This window comes from Prionailurus bengalensis, chromosome A2, assembly GCF_016509475.1.
Source record: "Prionailurus bengalensis isolate Pbe53 chromosome A2, Fcat_Pben_1.1_paternal_pri, whole genome shotgun sequence".
NCBI lineage: Eukaryota > Metazoa > Chordata > Mammalia > Carnivora > Felidae > Prionailurus > Prionailurus bengalensis.
The window spans coordinates 13,565,301-13,588,262 of record NC_057348.1 but is presented as its reverse complement, the minus strand read 5'-3'; the positions used below and the strand labels follow the sequence as shown (position 1 = coordinate 13,588,262).

Genomic DNA, 22,962 nt, shown 5'->3' with positions numbered 1-22,962 from the left:
TGATCACTCCGAACTCTACCCGATCAGGACTGGGCAAGGGAAGGGGAGGGACAGCCCGAGGGGGAGCGGGTCCCCTGAAATCAGGAGCCATGGTTCCTTCCCCCAGCTCCACCCCTCTTAGGGGTCGATTCTCCCTCCACCCAGGGTCAGCGCTTGGGGTTCCTCCTTTCTCTTCGCCCTCAACGCTCCGCAGCCCCCCCCCCCCCCACGCCCCATTCGGACCCTGAATCTGCCCTCTTTCCGTCCCTCCCCACCCGAGCTCCTCCCGTCGTCTCGGATTCCCCCGTGGCCACCAGGTGGCAACACCAGCCCGTGTCTCTCGGCCCTCGCGGGCCTCCCCTGCCCCCTCCCCGCCCCCTCCCCTGCCACGGAGTTTGCAAAACAGACTAACGGTTTTAAGGGAGGGCGGGGAGGGGGAAGGGGAGGAGATTAGAACCCAGAACCCCTGGATTTTGTGGCAAAAGGACAGGAAGCTTCTGGGGCAGAAAGGTCTGGCTCCATAACGCCCCGGGGAGGGGAGAGGCTCAGGCCCCGCCCCCTGGGGGGCGCCCCAGTTTCCCATCTATGCATCTAGAAGGGAGAACAGAAGCCTTGCCCCCCCCCCCCCAACCCCGTGCTCCAGCTGCGAGAGACGGTTCGGTTCACCGTTGTACGCATGCTCCCTCCCCTGGATGTGCCACCTCCCATCCAGGCATGCCTTCCCTTGCGAATCAGTGCTTCGTTGGTGGCAAGACCAGGTGGGCAGACAGCAAGGGATGCCGGGTCAGCGGCCTCATAAAAAAGACCAGAGGGACCTGGGCCGCAGCTCAAAGCTACCTTCTCAAGCCCAGAACCCGACACCCACCCCTACCCCTCACAGTGAAGCCTCCAGGTAACTAAACGCCCCCCTAGGGGCTGCCCCAGTCCTGGACCCACCCTGTTTGGTGGCCCCACGAGGTAACAAACCCATACCGAGGCACAGCCTCCCTGGGTCCAAGGAGTAGGAGTTGGACATTTTATTGAGCACCATCTGGAATTTTCTTGCTGTAGAATGGGGAGAGTGGACACCCTGCTTCCACAGGGTGGGGGGGGGGGGATGGGGAAGGCTGAAACTGCCTTGGGAGAGAAGCTTTCAGGGAGGACAGCAGCCCAGTGAGATGGCTCCCTTGTCTCTGGATCCAGCCATGCCTGAAGCCCACCACCTTGGGATTTTTTTTTTTTTTTTTCCCTCTCCATCAGGTTCCCTTTTTGTTGACAGTACTTTGAGTTGTTTCTGCTGCTAGGAAATGACCTATAGGAGGTGCCTCTCTGGGTTTCTGTTTGCCTGTGTGTATAATAGGAAGGGGTTCAGAGCACTGGTTTGGGGGCCCTACCTCACTGGGTTGGACCACCCTGCTTAGCAGAGCCCCAGCCCGGTGTTTATTGAGCGCCCAGTGTGTACTCGTTATTCCGGGGCCCTCCGAATGTCCAGCCCTCAGCTCCTCCCAGCAGCTCTGGCAGTCAGGACTGCAGTAGACCCCGTTTCACATCTGTATTCATCCGTTGATTTGCGAAGTCCGCGTTGAGCACCTACTGTGTGCCAAGCCCTATCCTGCGCAGGTCAGAATTGGTTCTGTCACGAGGGGCTTCTGGCGCGGTGGGGAAGGCAGACGGTCACGTGATCGTCACGCAGGGACTTACGATAAACCCGACACAGTGAGGGCGACTAGTGAAAGTGTGAACAGTGGGTAAGGGAGGGCTTCCTGGAAGCAGTGATACCAGGGTCAAGTGGTGAAGAGAGGCCAGCATAAGGGAGAGAGCAAAGGCCCTGAGGCAGGCGTGGTTGATGGGGGAGTGGGGGCATGGGGGGGGGTGGGGATAGAGGTTACTGCCTCCTGGGGCCTATGGATTTTATTCTCAGGCTGGGGGTTGGTGTCCTGGAGCAGGATGGTTGAGACCTGATGCGCGAGTCCTGCTACTGTTCAGAGGAACAGACAACTCAGCCTTGCTGGCCTCAGCGTCCTGGTCTGGAAAATGGATAAGGTGGCCTCTCCAGAGCCCTTGGCCCCCTCTCGCTCCCTCTCCTCTGTCTCTGTCTCTCTTGATCTGACTCCCTTTCATCATGGCTTCCGCCTCGAGTCAGGAAGCATGTCTGCATCAGGGAGATAGGCTGCCTCAGTTTACCTCCCCAGATCCCTCCCTCCTCCGTTTCTCCAGGGGCCTCTGCGCTTGGTCAGGAAGAGATGTTGTCTCTCTGTCTCCTCCCTTGAGCCAGGATGGGGCTGAGGTTATCAGGGGCCCCCGAGGACCCTGGGCCGTAGGGATGACGCAGGACAGCCGTGGCCAGGCCGCTGGCGCTTAACCGCCCTCACCCTGCAGACGCCAGGCCCTTGGCCCTTCCCCCAGCTGTGTGCCTTTGTTCCTTCCTCCTTTTTTTGTTTGTCAATGCTTTTTTTTTTTTTTTAAGAGATGTCCACACACCGTACAGATCACCCTTGTAAAACGAACAATTAATTCCGTGGTGCTTGGTGCCTTCGCAATACTGCGCGATCGTCACCTTTGTCTAATTCCAGAACGTTTCCATCACCTCCAAAGGAAACCTTGTGCCCATGAGCGGTCACTCCCCCTCCCCTGCCCCCGCCCTGCCCCAGCCCCCAGCTCTCTGTCATCCCGCCAATCTGCTCTCTGTCTCTCTATGGATCTCTTTGGACATTTCATATAAACGGGATCATACGACACGTGGCCTCCCGTGTGTGTTCTTTAGCAAAAGAAACTCAGCATAAATGTCTCAGAGCTTCATCCGTGTTGTAGCCTGTGTCCGAACTCCATTCCTTTACGATGGCTGAGTAATATTCCATCGCATGGACGTTATCCCCGTGTATTTATTCACTCCCCTTCCTTCCTTCCTTCCTTCCTTCCTTCCTCCCTTTCATTCCTCTCTCCCTCCCTCCTTTCTTTCTTTCGTTTGTTCTTTCTTTCTTTCTTTCTTTCTGAGCTTTTTCATGTGCTTATTGGCCATTTATAGACCTTCTTCGGAGAAACATCTATTTGAATGCTTTCCATATTTTTTTTCATAATTGAGCTTTCATTGGTTGTTCTGAGGGTCAGTACAGACCATTCAGTTTGTACACAATTCTTAGTATGTACTGAAAATCTAAAAAAATCACGTAGTTGTGATTCTCTTCGAAAAGTTGTTCCGGTGACCCCTCCAGCTTAAAATTCGGAGGCACGTTTTCCTTAACAGGATATCAAGTACCAATATCTTCAAATGTTGATAGGCTGTCACATTAAGTCCCTCCTTTCCTTATTTTTTAGTCGGGCTATTTGTTTCCTTTTGAGTTGTAAGAGTGCTTCATATATTCTGGATATCGATCCCTTGTCAGATACAAGATTTGCAGATAATCCTCCTTCCATTCTGTGGGTTGCCTTTTCAACTTTCTTTTTAGAATTTTTTTTTAAATTTTTTTTTCCAACGTTTTTGTTTATTTTTGGGACAGAGAGAGACAGAGCATGAACGGGGGAGGGGCAGAGAGAGAGGGAGACACAGAATCGGAAACAGGCTCCAGGCTCTGAGCCATCAGCCCAGAGCCCGACGCGGGGCTCGAACTCACGGACCGCGAGATCGTGACCTGGCTGAAGTCGGACGCTTAACCGACTGCGCCACCCAGGCGCCCCTAGAATTTTTTTTAATGTTTATTCAGTTTTGAAAGACAGAGAGAGAGACAGAGCACAAGTGGGGGAGTGGGGGGGGGGGGGGGACACAGAACCTGAAGCAAGCTCCAGGCTGTCAACACGGGGCTCGAACTCGCAAACCGCAAGATCATGACCTGAGCCAAAGTCGGATGCTTAACCGACTGAGCCACCCAGGCGCCCCTGCCTTTTCAACTTTCTTAGGAATGACCTTGGTCAATTTTTGTTGTTTTTCTTTTTAATTTGATGGAGACCAATTTACGTATTCCTTTGGTTGCTTGTGATTAGGTGTCATAGCTAAGAATTCTCCCGGCCTTCCAGGCACTTGTCCCATCCTCCTGCCCCCAGCCCCTCCCTCGGGTCCTGGCCGGAACACCCCCCACCCCACTGGGGTTGGGGCGTCTGCGCCCTGCCCTCGTTCCCCCAACCGGGAGGCCTCTTGGGCCCGCACCCTGCAGCCTCCATCAATGTTTAATAACGAACAGAGCGCACGGAACCTTGGCAAGGACGCGGGAAACCCCGCCCGGAGCCACCCGCCCGCATCCAGCGAGGGGGCCCCGTGGCCACAGATGGGGGCCGCGACCACGCTGGGCCCCGCTGTCCAGGTGGAGCCAGCGGGACATGGGTTTGGGGGGGGGGGCAGGGGGAGAGGAAAACGGAACTGGCTGACCCCCTTGGGGGGGCAAGGGCGGTGATCGCTCCCTGAGTCCTCCCCACCCTGGCCCTGGCGCTGCTCCTGGCTCCCCGCCAGCCCTGGGCTGACCCTGCCGGCGGGAACCGCCTGTTACGCGACCGGCCGCTCAGGGGCCCGAAACCAAAACACCCAGGAGGAGGGAAGAAAAACACTCCGGGAGGGCTGGTGGGGGAAGGGGGCGGTCGGCGGATGTGCCTTGGGGTTGGGGGCTGGGCGGGGGGTGGGGGTGAGGGTGGGGTCACCCAGGCAACCGACAAACGTCTCACGCACCCGCACCCGGGCTGTCCCGGCTCTGCTCCCAGCCTAGCTGTGCAGCCTGGGGGGGTGGGGGGGGGGGCTCTCTGAGCCTCAGTTTCTCCATCGGTGAAATGGGGGTAGTTAGTCCTCCCTCGGGGTTGTGAGAGTGGAGAGCGAGCAGAGTGAAGCTGTCGCTAACATCATCCACAACGGTATGCTTTTTTAAAGTGTGTTTATTTGTTGAAGTTTGTTTATTTATTGACTTTAGGGGGGGGCAGAGAGAAAATCTTAAAAAAAAAAAACATTTTTTAAGAATGTTTCTTCATTTTCGAAAGTCAGAGAGAGACAGAGCACAAGCAGGGGTGGGGCAGAGAGAGAAAGGGGGACACAGAATCTGAAACAGGCCCCAGGCTCTGAGCTGTCAGCACAGGGCCCGGGAGCAGGGCTCGAACTCACGATACCGCGAGATCATGCGCTGAGCCAAAATCAAGAGCTGGACGCTTAACCGACCGAGCCACCCAGGTGCCCCTCATCCACCATAATAAAGTCATGGTTTGCTCAACAGCACACAGAGATTAAGGAGGCAAACCATGAAAGACTCTTAACACTGAGAATAATCTGAGGGTTGATGGGGGGTGGGTGGGAGGGAGGGGAGGGTGGGTGAGGGGCATTGAGGAGGGCACCTGTCGGGAGGAGCGCTGGGTGTTGCATGGAAACCAATTTGACAATAAATTATATTTAATAATAATTTTAAAAAGCACACAGATTAATGCCCCACCCAGGGGCTCCTCTGGCCCAGTGGACAAGAGGGCTGGTCCTGAGCCCCCAGCTTCCCATGGATTTGTAGGGGGGGGGGTCTGTGCCTCCCTAAGCGTACCCCCCCCCCCAATCTTTCCCATTTCTCTCCCTTTCATGTTTCATTTCCCTGTCTCACATTCTCCCGATCCGTTCCTGTCTCTCCCTCAAGCCTACCTGGGGATCTCCCGCACTAACCCAGCCCCAGCCCTCAGTCTAAGAGGCTCTCCCGAGCCCAGATCCTAATCTCCCCCCCCCATCTGTCCTCACTGTGGCCTCGGGGGCCCCCGCTCCAGGAAGCCTGGGGCTCTCTCTTGCTGCCCAGGAGACCCAAACCGCGTCAGAATCCCTCTCAAACCTAGGAAACCCAAGCAGCCCGACATCCACCACTCCCCTCCCCTGACTTTTTTAGATGGGGAAACTGAAGCCTGTATCATGAGGAGTCTCATCCAGGGCCTCCAACCCCCAGCGGCATGACTGGTCATTCTGGTCCAGCCACCAGGCTCTGTGGCTCTCAGGCTGTCCTCCAGCCTGCGGTCCCCTGGGCCTGCCCCATAAATAGTCGCTGTAAATGGTTCCCCCCCACCCCCACTCCGGGCAGGCTGGACAGCGACACCCTCACCTCCCGCAGCTGGTTTCCCAGTGACTGTGGTCTGGTGGGTGGCCCAAGTCATGTCGCGGTGGCACTGGAGGTGGCCTGGTGCCAGCCAGGAGCTGGGGCGGGGGGAGCAGCTAGAAGCAGGGTCTGAGGTGGAACCTCCACCCAGGAAGTGCCCCATTGGCCCCGAGCTCCCTGCCTTTCATCGTAACTGTGGGGGGGGCGCAGGAAGGGAGTTTCAAGCTGAGGGTCCCTTCTTCAGGAAGCCCCCAGGCCCTTGGGGACCCCCAGCTCCGGGTAACTCCTCCCGGCCTAGACTCTATGGAACTGGGAGTATCTGTGTCAGGCCTAGACCTTCCCAAGCTGGGGCCTTGGACTTCACCTGCATAAGGCAGGAACCTGAAGGTGGCTAGGAATGAATGAACAATCCCACAACCACAAAAACCCCATCCGAAGCCGGGTACTAAATAATACGTTCCAGGGTGGGACATTGGATGACGCCACCCCCTCCCCAAGGCAGAGCGCCATCCCAACAACGGGGTCTGGAGCCTGACGTCCTGGGCTCGAAACCCCTCCTCTGCCACTCGTCAACCTGCGTGACGGGTTCATCTGTCTGCGCCTCTGTTTCCCCTTCTGTGAAAGATGGTACCCTGGTCTCAGAGCTGCTGAGGGGAGTAAATGAGCCTGTGGGAAGCTGGGTCGGGCCCATCGTCAACCGGAAGAGGTGAGCCTCTTCCCTCTGACAAGATTGAAATTCTAGAGAAAATCAGAGATAGAAGCATGGTGTCTGTACCAGCCCTGGTGAGTCTGGGGAGGCCCCGAATCTCCGTCCCAGACCCTGGCCACCTCTTAACTCCCCTCTTTCCCTTTCAGCCTCTCCTTTACCTACATCCCTCTGCTCCCAGATCCCCAGTTTACCTCCCTGTGAGATGGGCTCAAACAGGCCCACCCTCTTCTCCATTCTCCCGCAAAACTGCTCCTAAGCCCGACCCTTTCTCCCCAGATTCTGGTCCAACCCCGGGTCCTGCGGCCTCCATCCAGCTGCACCCCGGGATGCTACCAGCGGCTCTTGGTCTCCTTTGCGAGAAAGAATTCGAGGACAGACCAGGCGTAACGGCTGAGTGGTTCAAGAAGGAACGTGTAATTCAAGCGAGCGTACACTCTTTGAGAGGTGAGAGCGGGCAGGCTCAAGGAAGAGCTGCTAGGCCTGGGGTTTGGGTCTCTAGCCTTTATTGACCGTTGTTAACGAGGGGGTGGAATATTTATTTCTTGGGGAGGGGATTTTGGGGGGAGCAGGGCTTTGCACTTTTGTTGTTGTTGTTGTTATTGTTGTTGTCTTGGGCCTGTCTGGTTTGATCCGGCTTTTTGTGGCTTTGTTTTGGCGGGCTGCCAGGACAGACCTCTGACTTTCCCCGTAACTGACCGTGACTCACACTTTGCTGGCCTTCAGACATCCTGTTAAAGCCTAACGAACTGCTGACTCTAACACAACTCTCACTCCACTCAGGCCACATGGGCCTCTGGGAAACTCCTCCACGGCAGGCACTCTCCTGCCCCAGGGCCTTTGCACAGGCCGTGCCTCTGCCCGCGACGGTCTCCCCCAAGACACCCATATGTCTCCGTCACCTCCTTCAGGTCTCAGCTCGGAGGTCCACCCACATGCCCTTCTTTCTCTCTTGCCATCAGGAGTCCGTGTTTTGTTCACAGCAATGTCAAGCCAACGTGCTTAATCAGCGTGCTTAATCACGTTCTTAATGAGAGCCATTTACCAGGCGCTTACTGTGTGCTAGGGCCTGGGTACAGGGCTGAGGATGATGGGGACATATCTCTTGGTGGGATTTATGGCCTGGGGGCAGGGAGGGAGATGGATGGAATGAATGGAGTAGGACACTTGGCCAGATGTGGCAGAGAGAGAGTTTTTCAGATGAGCACCTTCTGGAAGGGGCGGCATGGAGACCGAAGCCCTGAGCTAGGAATGCATTTGTTTCTTCCTGAGGAGGTGGCGTGGGGAGGTCATGTGGGGAGGGCAGCAAGGTGGGACTCATGGGGCCTTTGGGGCCACAGGGAGGGGGTTGGTCGTCACCTTCAGAGCAGTGGGGCACCCTGGGAGACCTCAAGGCAGGTGATCGGATTGGAGTCATGTCTCCCAAAGGAAATAGCGGCTGTGTGTGTCTCACCAGTTCGCACATGGGGAAACTGAGGCTCAGAGGCGTGAAGTCACTTACCCAAGCGTCCCCGACTCCCACGTCTCCAACCAGGAGCCCGCAGATCCCTCCCCTGCCCCCACCCAGTTGCAGATGGGTAAACCGAAGCAAAAAGGTGCCGTTACTTCCCAAGGTCCCCTGGGAACACAGTCAGCCCTCCTCCACTCCCCTTGCCCCTCCCCATGTCCCCTCACTGGAGGACTTTCTGACAGGGAGGAAACAGCGGTGGCTGGTTTCACAAGTGGGTGGCCAAAGCCTCAGTTTCCATTTGCTCGATTTGCAGATTTGCAAATAGCGTCTGCCTCCAACCGCCTGAGGCCTGGGGAGGTTTGCTGCTCGGGGCTGATCAACCTGTCTGCTCTGGGGAGGCAGGGCAACCCTGGGCAGAGGGGAGGTCAGGGGTCTGGGGACCGTGTGGGCAGGGGAACCAGGGGCCTGGGAGTGCACGGAGCCCTCATCCCCACCGAGCTTTGATCACTCATTCAATCAACAGTCAACAATGACTTCATGCTTTGCTGAATTAGCACATTTTATTCTCCTGCCGAGCATATATTAAGTGCTTGCTGTTTAAAAGGCTGTGTTCCAGGTATCAGTTCATCCCATCACCCCCAACAACGCTGAGCTTCCCGGGGCTGGAACAGATGACCGTGAACCTGCCACATTTCAAACAACTAGTTCTCACACAGTCCAGGGGGCCGGAGGCCTGGAACCCAAGTGGTGGCGAGGTGGGCTCCTCCCGGGGGCTCAGAGGGAGCGCCCAACCCAGGCCTGTCTCCTGGCTTCCCGTGGTCGCCGGCAGCCCGTGGGGTTCCTTGGCTTGTGGCTGCTTCACCCCGATGTCTGCCTCTATGTCCACGTGCACGTGGCCTTTGTCTCTGGCTTCTTCTTTGTCCCTTAACCCGAGTCCCCGAAACTCTTGTCTCCAGATCCAAAGCTCATTATGTTTGCAGTGACCCTTGTTAAAGAACAAAAATTGGACGAGTAGAAGATCTAATTGCCTTTATCAAGCCAGACACGGGGCGCCTGGGTGGTTCAGTCGCTCAAACGTCCGACTTCAGCTCAGGTTACGATCTCATGGCTCATGGGTTCGAGCCCCGCAGCGGGCTCTGTGCTGACCGCTCAGAGCCCGGAGCCTGCTTCAGATTCTGTGTCTCCCTCTCTCTCTGACCCTCCCTCGCACGCACTCTCTCTCCCAAAAATAAATAATTTTAAAAAATTAAAGAACAAGAAAGAAAGAAAATTCCTGGCTGACTGGTTAAGACTTACATTCTCAGAGAGGTTGAATTTGCAATTAGGTTAGGTATTAAGCCCCCTTTTTGGCCTAAGGGACACTATCTTGGGCCTGTGGCTTTGCTTTCACACCCTTTAAGGTCACATTCTCAGGTTGTGGGTAGACATCTCTTTTTTGTGAGGGGGGCGGGGGGCGCAACCCAGCATTGCCCAAGAAGATCATTATCAGCTCTACTTTATGGGCAACTGAGGGACAGAGAGATCAGGTTGCTGCTCTGAGGGGCTAGGACTTCAACCCTGGCTGTCGGGAGCCTGAATCTATTTGCTTCACCGCTCTGGAATCCTCTCCAATCTGCTGTGGGCCAAGCCCTTGCCGGAAGCTGGGGACGTCGAGGCGAGCAAGGATTGGAAGCAACAGGTACATGACCTTGTGGACCCCAGGCTAATGGGTGTTCACTGTGTTCTGATATGAGCTTAAGACCAGGGGTCCCCCGAAGCGATCCGCCTGGTGTCCTCCAAAAGACGGGTCCACCTGGAACCTGTGAATGGGCCTTATTTGGAGTAGGGTCTCTGTGGATGTCATTAAGGTAAAGATCTTGAGATAGGATCATTCTGGTTTAGGGTGGGCCCTAAATCCAATGCCAAATGTCCTTGGAAGATAAGAGAAAGGAGGGGAAGAGCTGAGACAGAAGAGAAGGCCATGTGAGTTGGAAACGGAGACTGGAGCGGGAGACTGAGTTTTGTGTGTGATGTGACAAAGGGACCCAACTGAATTGTTTGGGGCTTTTTTTTTTTGGTACAGAAAAGGTAACTGGTTTTATTAGAGCATGGGGACAGGACCTGTGGGCAGAAAGAACTGCCTGAATTGTTTTCAACATAGACTCTCACTTTACAGATTCTTTTTATTTATTTATTTATTTATTTAAATTTTTCAACGTTTATTTTATTTTTGGGACAGAGAGAGACAGAGCATGAACGGGGGAGGGGCAGAGAGAGAGGGAGACACAGATACGGAAACAGGCTCCAGGCTCTGAGCCATCAGCCCAGAGCCCGACGCGGGGCTCGAACTCACGGACCGCGAGATCGTGACCTGGCTGAAGTCGGACGCGTAACCGACTGCGCCACCCAGGCGCCCCTACAGATTCTTTTAGACAATACTCTCCCCTCCCCGCTGCTGAGATAGATCCTCTCTATCTTGGAGCCAATTCCTGACCTCCATAGGGTGACTGTGGGCATTTAATTCCAATCCATTGGTCAACGTGTCCCTGCCTGTGCCAGTATCCCTCTGACTTAATTACAAGCTTTGTCATGGGTCCCCATAGCTGGTAGGACAGGTAACACCGCCCTGTTCTTCTGTATAAGTATTCTGACTATTTGCAACCCTCTGCTCTTCCCGGTGATTTTTTGTGTCACCTTATCATGCTCCTGAGGGAAAGCCTGTGTTGTGACTTTGGATGGGGTTGTGTTAAAACTTCAGAAGGCGGGGGGGGGGGGGAGACAAAACAGACCCTCAGATGGGGAGAATCTGCATCTTTTAAGCCTCAGCCTCCCCGTCCATGAATATGGTACATCCACCTTCCCTGTTGCTTCTTTAGGATCTCTTAAGAGAGCCATTTCTGTTTCCCTGAAGGGTCGAGAGCCCCATTTATTTCATTTATTTCTCTTTCCAATGTAGGGAGGCCTCCACTTGATCTGTTTCACCAGATCATTCCTTCCTCTATCATATTCCCGATACCACCGAGCTATTTTGTTTCTTTGTTTGTTTTTGGATGGACCGATTTTCACATGGCCGGCATCTGCCCTCATGGATTTTGGGGTGCACGACAAGTTCATTTTAAGCTATCCGTCCTCTGTTCCCACTCTTGGTGGAGGTCATGGTTCAGAGATTTTTCCTGGTGAAATGATGGGTTTCTCCAGATCTGGTCGTTTGGATTCCCGCCCGCTTCCTCAGCGACATCAGTCATAAGGCCAGCCCCGCTCCCCCAGTCTCAGGGAATGAGATGAGATCCCCAGGTCCCCTAAAACTCAGGCTGTCACCTCTCACTCCCCACCTCTCCCCTGTCCGGCCTTCCCCCCAGCGTCTCCCAGGAAGGCAGCCCATGGAAGGGCGGTCACTCCTTATATTGCAAGTGCCTCCCCAGGGATGAAGGAGTCACTGCTCTGGTCACTCCAGCCTCGGAGCTGGCAGGTGTGGGGGTGCACATCACATATTTCCGGAATGGCAGGGGGATGCCAGCAGCAGAATTCCCAGCCGCCTTCTTGAGGCGGCCTGGCGCCTCTGTCTCAGGCCTGGGGCATTCTCGGAGTTTTCTAGACATCCCCCACTCTGGCGCCACTGGGCTTTGCTCCAGGAGGAGCTGAGATTTCCCTCGATCCTGGACATCAGGCCTGGGATCAGACCCAGGAGCCCAGAGATCATTTTATGTATTTATTTATTTTTTCCAGAGATCATTTAAAAATGCCTTGTGTTATGGAAAATTTCAAACATGCCCTGAAGTCAAGAATGCACAGTGACCCATGGGCCCGTCCCCGGACGCACAGTGACCCAGGAGGCACTGACCTCAGTTCCATGACACTCTTTCCCCCTCGACCTTATGAGGTTCCTGCTAATCCCAGGGTCATGCTTCTCATCCGAGACTTGAGATGGGTCTTACAGGATGAGCCCAGCTCCAAAATCAAAATCACCCTTGAGACCCTCTCTCCCCGTCTCTCCCCCATCTGTCTGTCTCTCTCACAGGTGGACTGGGTCCCCTGTCTCACCTCCCCCGTCTCCTGCATCTACCTCTGGGCCTCCAGTCTGAGTGGGATGAGCCCCGCTGTCGAACCTCCAGGGAATGGTTGACGGGCTGGACTTTGAAAGGGGCCAAAGTTATACACGCTGAGCCCAACCTGGGCCTGGCTGCCTTGCCCCACCCGTTAACCCCCTCCCCTCATCCTGGGAGCCACATTGCTGGGTCCCAAAGCCTCCCACCCCAGCTCCCCCATTGGTCACCCTGAATCCAACCTCCTGGTGACCCCAGGGGCTCCGGGGTCTCAAGGCACCGGCCTGGGCTCCTCAGCACCCCCAAGATTGTTCTAGAAGAGAAGCAGGACCACGAGTGGACCTTGTCAAGGGGCGGCTGCGCACTGGGCACGGCTGAGGCGGTGCTGCTGAACGCCGCCTCACTGGGTTGGCCCGCACCCTGCAAGGAAGCCTGCCGTGTAGACGAACAACTCAGGCACTCGGACAACGGTGGGAATCGCGGTCCACCCGTTGTGTCGATTTACGTCAGCATAAAGCAAACACGTACAGCAGAAAGGGCAAAGGACACCAAATCCAATCTAGGATTTATTTTTATTTTATTTTATTTTTGTTTATCCTGAGAGAGAGATGAAGCGCGTGTGAGCGGGGGAGGGGCAGAGACAGTGAGAGGGAGGGAGAGAATCCCAAGGAGGTTGTTATTACGTCATTGCACAGATGGGGAAACGGAGGCAGCGTCTGGGTGTGCGGCTTTGACAGCTGTGACATCTCCCAGCCTAGATTGACTGCTTTTATCTTCTTTTCTGTGTTTATGTAACAGTATGTTCATGTGTATTTCGCCAAGGCTTTGCAGATAGCACCTTAGGGTCGACATGATTTAAAATACAGATGCGTTTTATTCCGAAGGGAGGAAGGGAACATCACCAGGCACGTCTGGACGGCTAGAGTCTATAGTGAGATAGCACTTGACGTCCTTCCGTAGGTACAGCAAATAACTCAAGTTCCCCAAACAGAAGACTTTGTATAAAAGCACGTGAATTTTATGGGGCGCCTGGGTGGCTCAGTCGGTTAAGCGTCCGACTTGGGCTCAGGTCATGATCTCGCGGTTCACGAGTTCGAGCCCCGCGTCGGGCTCTGGGCTGACGGCTCGGAGCCTGGAGCCTGCTTCCGATTCTGTGTCTCCCTCTCTCTCTGACCCTCCCCCCATTCATGCTCTGTCTCTCTCTGTCTCAGAAATAAATAAACGTTAAAAAAAAAAATAAAAAAAATAAAAAAGCATGTGAATTTTGTTATGATGTTGCCTTTCCCCAACTGGTCTTAAAATAAAATTTCATATAACTGTGTTAAAGGTCAGCTTTGTTAGGGCATAACTCCCATACAGTAGAATTCAGTACGTGACTACGTGACTCACGTACTGAGCCTGGGTGGCTCAGCTGGTGAAGCGTCCGACTCTTGATTTCAGCTCAGGTCATGATCTCCTGGTTCGTGGGATCGAGCCCAGAGTTGGGCTCTGTGCTGATGGCGAAGAGCCTGCTTGGGATTCTCTCTCTCCGTCTCTCTGCCCCTCCCCTTCCTGAGCGCGCTCTCTCTCTCTCTCTCTCTCTCTCAATAAATAAATAAACGTTAAAAAATAAAACCCAGGGGCGCCTGGGTGGCTCAGTCGGTTAAGCGGCCGACTTCGGCTCAGGTTATGATCTCATGGTTCGTGGGTTCGAGCCCCGCGTCGGGCTCTGTGCTGACAGCTCAGAGCCTGGAGCCTGTTTCGGATTCTGTGTCTCCCTCTCTCTGACCCTCCCCCGTTCATGCTCTGTCTCTCTCTGTCTCAAAAATAAATAAATGTTAAAAAAAAATTAAAACAAAACAAAACCCAGTAAAGTACAGTTGGATGTGTTTTGGCAAATGCATAAATCCTGAAACTGTCAATCTGGATATCATATTTCCATCACCCAGAAAGTTCCATCGGCCCCGTGGCAGTCCATCCCCTCCCCTGGGTATACAGTAACAGATAGTGGATGTACACATTTGCCTTTACCAACTGGACACGGCGAGTTACAGATTCAACCGGGAGATGGAAACATCTCCTCCCGTAGTCCCCCTGGGCTGAGCCCAGAGTGGGCTCAGGAGCCCGGGGTCAAGGTCTTCCTCTGGATATTGGCAATTGGCCAAAGTCCCATTTTATGACCAGTACTAATGAGGCTAGAGACAAATGGCCCGGAGGGTCCAATGGGCCCTGATGTCAGCCCCTCAACAGTGAGGATAAAAAGGAAATGCAGGTGTGGCTATAGACTGAATGCTTGCGTCCCTTCCCAAGTTCATAAATTGAAACCCCGATCCCCAGTGTGATGGCGTTCGAAGGGGGGGGGGTGCCTTTGGGCGGCGATTAGGTCACGATAGCGGAGCCCCCACGATGGGATTAGTGCCCTTATGAGAAGGGACACAAGAGAACTTGCTCCCTCTCCCTGTTTTCTGCCATGTGAGGACATCCAGACAGAAGGCAGGTGTCCACAAACCAAGAATCATCCCTCACCAAACACCGGATCTGCCGGCATCCCGATCTTGGACTTCCCAGCCTCCGGACTTGTGAGAAGTACCTGTCTGCTGTTCAAGCCCCCCGTTCCGTGGTAGTTATTGTCGTAGGAGCCTGAATGAAGGTTTGCCACATCCCGGGGTCACCGGGAGCCCTCAACCAGTCGCTTCATCCTTCTGAGTCTCAGTCTCTCTGTCTGTAAAATGGGAATACTTCTGGAACCAGCCTGCTGGGGCTTTTGTGGCTATTAAATCTCCCTGCCGGGACTCAGCTGGGCACTTTTAGGCCTTAGAAGCCATTATTATTGTGATTGCTACTGTTGCCATCCCGGCTCTGGTTCTCCGTCCTGAGAGTTCCCAGCTGGGCGTCCCAGAACTCTAATCTCCGCCTCCTGACTCCACCCAGCAGTGGCTTGTGGCCTTGTCTGGATCCTGCTGCTCTGTGCCCTGGGAAGTGGCTATGGCAATGTGGGCGAGGAGGGTGGACTGGGCCGGCAAGTAGCTCAGGAAATTCCAGGGCGGAGGCGGTGCAGGGCGCCGTTCACCTCACCTGCTCCTCCCCACCCCTCTGGCTGAGGATGCGCCCAGACTTTTGTCCTTCCCCCACTGTGGGTGGTTGAGGGCATCACATCCTGCTCCACTCGCCGGGAGACCCCGACCATCTTAAACTTAGCCTTGACTATCTGCTGGAGCCTGCAAATTGTCAAAGGGAGCTGGGGGTGGCCCGAAGCCAGCCCCGAAATTACGTTCGCTCTCACCCCGGGACCTTTGCACAGGCTGTGCCCACTACCTAGGATGCTCTGTGCCATGTTTGTACCTGCGAATCGCTTCCTCCAGCTCCCCATAAAGTGTCACTCCCATAGAAAGCCCCTCTGGGCCCTACTCAGGACCCTCTGGATCCTACCAGCACTGTGTATCTCCCTTTGGCAGGTCTTGTCCAAGTTACAATTTTGCGTTTATGCTGGTGACTGTATTTTTTTTTAATTTTTTTTTTTATTAAATTTTTTTTTTTCAACGTTTATTTATTTTTGGGACAGAGAGAGACAGAGCATGAACGGGGGAGGGGCAGAGAGAGAGGGAGACACAGAATCGGAAACAGGCTCCAGGCTCTGAGCCATCAGCCCAGAGCCCGACGCGGGGCTCGAACTCACGGGCCGCGAGATCGTGACCCGGCTGAAGTCGGACGCTTAACCGACTGCGCCACCCAGGCGCCCCTAATTTTTTTAATGTTTATTTATTTTTGAGACAGAGAGAGACAGAGTGTGAGCATGGGAGGGGCAGAGAGAGGGGGAGACACAGAAACTGAAGCGGGCTCCAGGCTCCGAGCTGTCAGCACGGAGCCCGACGCGGGGCTCGAACCCGCGAACCGCGAGATCATGACCTGAGCCGAAGTCAGACGCTCAACCAACTGAGCCACCCAGGCGCCCCTGATGGCTGTATGAATACCCATCTCCCTTGCTGATGGGGAGCCCTGGGCACGCATGGGTTCGAGCGCCTGGCATACAGTAGGTATTCAATAAAGAGTGATGGGATCAAACATGGAGTTCAACAACTATTTATTGAATGTCTTCTTATTTTCACCCAACAACTCTGCTGAGCCCTTCAGAGCATCTGGGTGCTGGGGACACGCTATGAATGAAGAAAACCTCTCCTTCCTGTGGTGCAGGGCCTCTTGCTGACATCCTAGTGAAACTCTTGAATAATGGCATCATTCTTGTCACCCAGGCCCTGCTCCCCAGAGGCACATGATGCATTTATGAGCTAATCAGCAGACCTCACTTGGGCTCATCCCTGTGAGCTCCTGGGGGAGTTAGGGACAGTGAACGTCAGTCCTATGATGCATCAGGCCCTTTGCGCCCGGCCTGTGATCCCCTCAAGACCTTCACAACCTCCTATCAGGGAGACTTCATCATAGGAGAGGCATATTTGATAAACACCTTGTTTTCTTGTTTGTTTTGTGTGTGGTTTTTTTTTTTTTTTTTTTTTTTTAGCATAAGTATATTCCATGCAGCATTTGGGATATACTCCTACTAAAATGTACTGGCTGGTTGTCTGAAATTTTTTTTTTAATTTTTTTGGAACATTTATTCATTATTGAGAGAGAGAGAGGACGAGCAGAGGAGGGGCCGAGAGATGGGGAGACACAGAACCCGAAGCAGGCTCCAGGCTCCGAGCTGTCAGCACAGAGCCCGACGCGGGGCTCGAACTCACAAACCCTGAGATCATGACCTGAGCCGAAGTTGGTCGCTCAACTGAGCCACCCAGGCGCCCCTGAAATTCCATATTAACTGGGTATCCTGTATTTTATTTGGCAACCTTGATGCATCGCCCTGCCCATTTTCCAGATAGAGAAGTGAAGGCTCAGATAAGCGAAGCGATGTGCGTAAGGTGGCGCAGCCGGAAATGAGCAGAGAGAGAGTGGCGGCCAGACCGTGGAACCTGATGCCCCGCAGGGCTCAATTCCTGCCCCCAAAGAGCAGGGATGAGCGTGGGGGTCCTCAGCGAGCAAAAGCCTCGCCTCGCCTCGCCTCGGCCACGAGCTCTCTCCTCATCACCACTCCTGCTGCTGGAGGCAGCCGCAGGAAGGGGGGGGGGGTCCCCAGGACCTGGGCCCTCTGCAAACACCTGCAGAGGAGCCCGTCCCACCGGCCATCTGGGCTCTGGCATCCGGAAGCAGGTCAGCTGGTCCCCTGTAAACAGCCAGTCTCATGTCAGTGTAAACAGCTGGTGTCTGGAGATGTTGTCACAGCGCCCAAGCCTCAGTGTGACTGCCCTGTGACTCGATACCCGGCCGCCGGCCCCTGTCACTTGATACTTGGTAAACAGTGTTCTGAGAATGGGCAGGCGGCGCCCGGTTTGGTCCGCGTGGTGCTGGAGCCGGGGGAGGCGGGGAGGGGGGTGCTGGTTCCAACTTAAACTGGGTCCTGACACCCAGGGAGCCACCCTCACTTGCTCCGATCTAATGCTTCGTAAACATCAAGCGTGATACCTGTCGCCTGTCAGGGGTCAGACGCTGTTAAGCGTCTACCCTGCTCTAAAATTTCGTCGCTGGCGACCTGCAATCCTTTAAGCGGAGCTACAGTGTTTGTAAGACGACCACTCCCGATACTTGTTGCCCACTGAAGGTCTCATCCAGGGGCTGGCAAACGATATAGCTTTGGCCACGCCCTAGACGTGTCTTTTACACTTTTGCAATAATTACAAACGTACCGAAGGAAAGTTTCCGGACACACAACTATATGAAATTCAAAACTATGTAAATAAAGCTTTATTGGGACGCTGCCCACGGCCCCCCTCATTTGTGTATTGTTTATGGCTGCTTTCAAGGGAACGGCTGGCCAGGCTCCGAGCTGTCAGCGCAGAGCCCGACGCGGGGCTCGAACTCATGACCTGTGAGATCGTGACCTGAGCCCAAGCCGGTCGCCCAGCCGACGGAGCCACCCGGGCGCCCCTATGTTATTTTTTTAAGTAGGTTTCAGGCCCAACATGGAGCCCAACGTGGGGCTTGAAGTCATGACCCTGAGGGGCGCCTGGGTGGCTCAGCGGGTTAAGCGGCGGACTCTTGATTTTGGCTTGGGCCACGGGCTCTCGGGGTTCATGAGGTCCGGCCCCGCGTCGGGCTCAGCGTGGAACAGGGAGCCTGCTGGGGATTCCCAATCTCTCTCCCTCTCTCTGCCCCTCCTCCGCTAATGCGAACGCCCTCTCTCAAAATAAATAAACACACTTTAAAGACAAAGCAAAACAAACTGACCCTGAGATCAAGACCTGAGCTGAGATCGAGGGTCGGACGCTCCAACGACTGAGCCACCCGGGTGCCCCATACTATGTGACTTTTTATAGCAAAAGTTTGTCAACCCCTGATCTAAGCGCTTGGGCAGCCTCTGTTCTCTACGCGGCTGTCAGTAGCCAACAAGCAACGGCGTTTACGTACTGGGCAGACTATGAGTGCATCGGTCCGCAATGTTCATATACCGTGCAAACGAGTCCCTTGCTTTGTACTCAGCCCGATGTGCTGACATGCTCAGTGCAGCAAATGGTCTCTGACAGCAGCTGAGAATTAAGGAAAGGAAGAGGAAGGGTTTTGCCATACACGGGCTGGACCTTGAACTCCGAGCCTAAGAGCCGGACGTTCTCCCGCAGGTGAGGTGGAGCTCTGGCCACGTGGGGGGAGGAGTATGCTCTGCCTGGACACGGGGACACCGCCTCTCCTTCCCTGGGATTTCCCATCTATGCTGTTGGCTGATACAGCCAGAATGAGGAAACTTCTAGGCCCAGTCTGGAAGGAAAGGGTGAGACATGATGCTGGGAAACTCTCCCATTTGGGGGAGGGGCGTTATGCCCCGCCCCCTCCTTTTGGAGGTCCCATTACAGAGGAGAGGTGGAGGATGGCCATGAAGCCACAGATATGTGGTAATTATGAGTTGCCAGAGGCGGAAAGGGAGGGGTTGAGAGAGCGGCAGCTTTGGTCAGGGAGGCTGAGGGGCCTCTGAGGAGGGGACATTTGAACTTAGATCAAGGAGGAGAAGGTAGGGAGCGGAGGAAGGGCTCTCTGAGCAGAAGGAACAGTGCAAAGGCCCTGAGGTAGGCCTAAATCTGTTGTGATAGAGGCTGCGGGGCGAGGCCACAGAGGGCCTGGTGGGCTTTGGGGGAGGGGGCGTGAGGGATGGGATCTGAGCCTCGTTTCAAAGCCCCCCATGGCGGCCCTGGGGCTGGGACACTGAGACACCAGCGAGAAACCCCCATCACACGGCCTGGGCCTTGGAAAAACTCTGGTCCATCCTACAGACAAAGCAGACTGGCATTGAACTGCTGTGGGCCAAGGCCAGAAAGCCCACAGTCCTGGGCAGGGGACTTTCCGGAACACATGGGCCTGTGGATCAAGTGGAAATGTCTTGCCCGACCTTCTAAACCACCGGGGTTGGCAGGTCCTGAGGATTATATGGCAGCAGGAGTCCCCCTCCTGGGGATCAGGTATGGCAAAGGAATCTGGGCCAACTCCAGAAAGTCAGCATGTGGGGAACATGGCCCTGTGTTCCTGGCGATGCCCCTCAGCATCCAGAAGGGATAGACATGGCCAGACACGAAATGCCCTCAGCCCATGGCGTCAGGACTGGCTTAGAAAAAAGGGGTATTTGAGCTGGGGTTTTCTTGTTATAATTTTTTTTAACGTTTATTTATTTTTGAGAGGAGGGGGTGCAGAGAGAGAGAGAGAGGCAGACACAGAATCCGAAGCAGGCTCCGGGCTCCGAGCTGTCAGCGCAGAGCCCGACGCGGGGCTCGGACTCCCGAACCGTGAGATCGTGACCTGAGCCGAAGTCAGATGCCCAACCCGCTGAGCCACCCAGGCGAGATGGGGTTTTGAAGGATGAGTCGAAGTTTGCCGGCAAGTCGAAAGCCTCTCAGGAACATGGCGTGAGGAGGCCCCAGTTTGGCCCCCTCTGGCCCCTGTGGCTGAGTGACTCCAGACCGTCACTGACCCTTAGGTGTTTCCCCCACTGGCTAGCTCCCGCCAGCACTCCCCGGTCCCCACTGCGGATAGACACCGATGCCCGCCACCTAGACCCAGACTCACAAACGCACCCACCAGCCCGCGTTTGCTTCCCGTATTGGTCGACGTGTGCAAACCCACATTCAAGCACACGCACCATGGGCACGTGCTTCCGGGTAACTCCACGGACAAAGCTGACACGCAGACACGTGTGCACGCGTTGGTGGGCTTCACTCATTTCCAGGCCGCCTGCAAACACGCATGTGCGTGCACGGCCCCCCCCCCCCCCGCCTCCCCCCTCCCTCCCCCCCAGCACGCGTCATGAGGAGGCTCAGGAAGCGCTGCTGGGGGGCTCCCTTGAGAGCCAGCTTCCTGTTTTCAAAGAGGCCAGGAACTGCTGAGGGAATGTGTTGGACGGCCCAGCCCCTCCTCCACTGGCTCAGCACACCCCATCCGGTCCCGCAGACCTGGTGTTGCTTCTGTGCCCGGTACCGACCCTGTCCTACCGCGAAGTCAGGTTCCAGATGACGAAACTGAGGCCCGGAGACGTGCCGTCACCATCCCAGGGTCGCACAGGAAGGCAGGGGCCCCCACCTGCCTCCCCTTGGAGGGCCATGCCCAGGACTGGGGGCTCACAGACGGGGAGACGGGAAGTGCCCCCTCCTGCCTGGGACCGCGGTGCTGTTCCCAGGCCCCCCGGGGCCACCCTGACCCGGCCCTGGGCTCTCTGGCCCCCTGAGTCCCATTCTCCCATTCACGGCCCACCCATCTCACTCATCTGCATCCCCAGACAAGGGCCACCTACACCACAAACGGTAATGGAACGTCAGCTGCCAACAAGGCTGCCGGCAAAGAGGTGGTCTCACCCTTAGGGGGCTCGTGGGGGTGCCTAGGAGCAAATAAACACAGCCGCGGCTGCCCTCTCTTGGAATGCCCTTCTCTACCTCCCTGGTGAACTCCTCTTCACCCATCAAAACCCCAACTCCAGTGGCCTCTCCTCCTGGGAGCCCTCCCGGGACCCTCCAGGGAAGGGGTGTCTGTGGATTCCATCACAATGGCCTTGGAACTCTCTGTTCTGCCCCTCTTTATTATCACCTCCAGGCCTATCAGCAACTCTGGGAACCCCCCAAAGTCCCAGCACGATTGGCCCAGTCAGAGTCACATGCCTATTCCTGAACCAATCCCTGAGTCTGTGGTCACAAAAGGCTCTAATTGGCCGGACCTGGTCGTACGTCCACACCTGGAGCCATGAAGTGGACCAGGCTCCTTTTGTCCTCCAAAAGGAGAGCAGGAAGAGGGGACGCCCCCCCCCAAAACCTTTTACCAAGGACTTCGGGGGCCTCTGCCTGCCCCATCATGGCTGGAGGGGCTTGGGCAAGTCATTTGATCCCTGTGCCTCAGTTTCCCCACCTGGGAATCAGGCTCAGCAGAGTGGGGGTATTGGAGCCCCGGGAACCCATTGAGGCATGCCCCCTCCCCTCCCCCACCCCGCTCAGCAGGCCCCATTGGCCCCGTCCACCCCCCAATCCTTTATTGTTGTTTTCTGTAAGTCCCCCCAACCCCCCGAAGGGGGTCCCTTTGGGCACTGATGGCTGCCAGCTGATTCACTGCTTCCTCCTGGGCCTCTCGCCCAGCCTGATGCTTTCTGGGGACTTTCCTGGCCTTCCTCGAACACCCGAAATAAGGTGGGGGAAGCAAGGGCAGAGGGAACACCCTGCAAGCCCTCAACCAGAGCCGGGGGCGCCCGGCGTGGTCAATACTGTTGGACCTTACGTGTGTGTGCACGCAGGCGCACGCGGGTCTGTGTCCGTGGAGGTCTAGGCTGTGTGTGCCCGAGCTCACCGGCCCATTTCTGGGTCCCTGTATGTGTGTGTGCATGCGTTTCTGCGTGTGTGTGTGTGTGTGTGTGTGTGTGTGTGAGATAGCTGCCTCCGCATGGAGCCCAGTGGGTCTAAAAAACACACAGACTCAGCCCCTCACTGGAAAAGATGCATCTGGGGGAGGGAAGTCGCCAGGAGCAGCTGGGAGGGCAGAGATATTGCTGGTGTGCGGGGGGCGCAGGGGGGCGCCAAGGTCAGGAGGAGGCAGGGTCTGGGGTAGGTCAGCCAGGTTGAAGGGACGGGAGCTGTGTGTGGGCGCCTGGGTGGCTAAGCTAGAGCTGAACTTTGGGATGAAATGGCAACAATTCTAAAGCATTCATTGAGCACCTAGTGTGTGCCCGGGAGGGCTCTGGGGTAACAGACACCACACCAACGAACAAGTAAATATCTAACTTTGAGGAAGGGGGAAGATCAGGAAGCGAAAGGCATCAGGACAGGAGTCAGGGAATTGAGGGGTGTTCTGACCCAGAGACAGGGAGGGCATCCTGAGGCAGTGACTTGTGATCTGAAGCCTGCTGGGGAGAAGGTCCTGGGCATATCCGGGGAGAGGGAACTCCAGGGGGAAGGCACAGCAGGTGCAAAGCCCCTGAGGTAGGGATGAGCTGGCAGAGGGGCCCCATTCATGAAGATCTAAGTCCCAAGCAAGGAGGGGAGGCATCAGGGGGCAGCACTGGTGGGGAGCAAGGCCACCAGGACGGGCTGTCCTGTAACTGGAGCCCGATAGGAACCCTCCACCCCCACCCCACCCACCCCCAGTGCTCCCTGCTCGGGACAGAATGTGCTGGGAGGAGAGGCCAGAGGCGGCTGTGCCTGGTGGCTGCGGCTAGGCAGCTGGAGAGTTCCTGAACAGCGGCCCAGCCGGGCCCCCTGCCAGCGAGGGTGGAAAACAAGCAGAGGGCGCCCTGCCTGTCACCCCCAGGGC

The 22,962-nt window shown here is 55.7% G+C and overlaps 1 long non-coding RNA gene and 1 other non-coding gene across 2 annotated transcripts; one reads left to right on the top strand and one right to left on the bottom strand.

Annotated features, from left to right (window-relative positions):
* Positions 1–4,582: 4,582 nt before the first annotated feature.
* LOC122487087 lies at positions 4,583–9,287 on the top strand. The gene is made up of 3 exons (XR_006298304.1): positions 4,583–4,791; positions 6,489–7,143; positions 8,751–9,287. It is a non-coding gene; the product is annotated as an uncharacterized LOC122487087 (long non-coding RNA).
* A 6,723-nt stretch (positions 9,288–16,010) lies between these two features.
* TRNAR-UCG lies at positions 16,011–16,095 on the bottom strand. The gene has a single exon. It is a non-coding gene; the product is annotated as a tRNA-Arg (tRNA).
* Between the last annotated feature and the right edge of the window lie 6,867 nt (positions 16,096–22,962).